The sequence below is a fragment of the Wasmannia auropunctata genome, unplaced genomic scaffold, assembly GCF_000956235.1.
Source record: "Wasmannia auropunctata unplaced genomic scaffold, wasmannia.A_1.0 LD336074.1, whole genome shotgun sequence".
Classification (NCBI taxonomy): domain Eukaryota; kingdom Metazoa; phylum Arthropoda; class Insecta; order Hymenoptera; family Formicidae; genus Wasmannia; species Wasmannia auropunctata.
Genome location: NW_012026816.1, coordinates 4,883,118 through 4,884,184, shown reverse-complemented (window position 1 = coordinate 4,884,184; position 1,067 = coordinate 4,883,118).

Sequence of the window (1,067 nt, the reverse complement as noted above, 5' to 3'; positions counted from 1 at the left end):
TTTTTTTCTTGTGCAAGTGCTCGTGTGAAATAAATCTACATTTTGTATGTTTTAGTAATTAAATTGTGATTTTAATAATGAAATATCTTATTGTTTCAGAATATCTAAGAATTTGGAAGCATCTTTAGAAATTGCATTGGCACAGGATATAATATTATTACCTTAAATAAGTCATATTTTTAAAATAACAGTTAACACTTATATTTAATATGAATTTTTAGTTGCAATATTATTTTTATTACTATTATAGATGATTTTTTTATTTGATATATGATTTGTTCATTTACTATTATTTACGATTTTTTTTAATTTTATGTATGATTTGTTCAGTTTATTATTATAATATGACCATATAATTTCATATTTTGTTTAGTTTATTTTGATATTTGATTTAGTTTGACTACATTTAACTTAAATGTAGTTTATATCTCGATAAGAGATGTAAACTACATTTTAACTTAAATGGTCACATGCCGCTGTGGTTGGCTGATGTGTACAATTGAGAAGTGTCCTGAAAAGTTAAGTTGGTCAGTGTTATAAACTGGAATTTTTTTCTTAACATTATATGAATATAGTATGCTATAAAAAAAACTGTATATTACAACTATGTTAAAATATATATGTAATTTCTAAAATATTTCTATATTTTTCAAATATATTTTTATGTTGAGTAATTATGTCTTATTGTGTTATGTTAGATTAGATGCAATAATTAGCTTAATTTACATCGATTATTTAACATGCGTATCAACTAATTGATATCTTAAACAATTGACATAAACTAGATATTGATATGTATTAACGTCTAATTTATACTAATTGTTTAATAAACATATCAATCAGTTGATACGTATATTAAATAATTGATGTAAATTAAGCTATATTATTATTAAAAACATTTTCCCAGATATATCCTGATCTATTACTATAATCAACCCTAATATATCTTTATAATATCCCTGCGATATATATTCACGGTTTTTTCTGTAGCAGCAATAATCAGATATCTCAGGAATGACTTAAGAATATATTTCACTTAAACTTATGATATCTCCACGTGTTCGTAA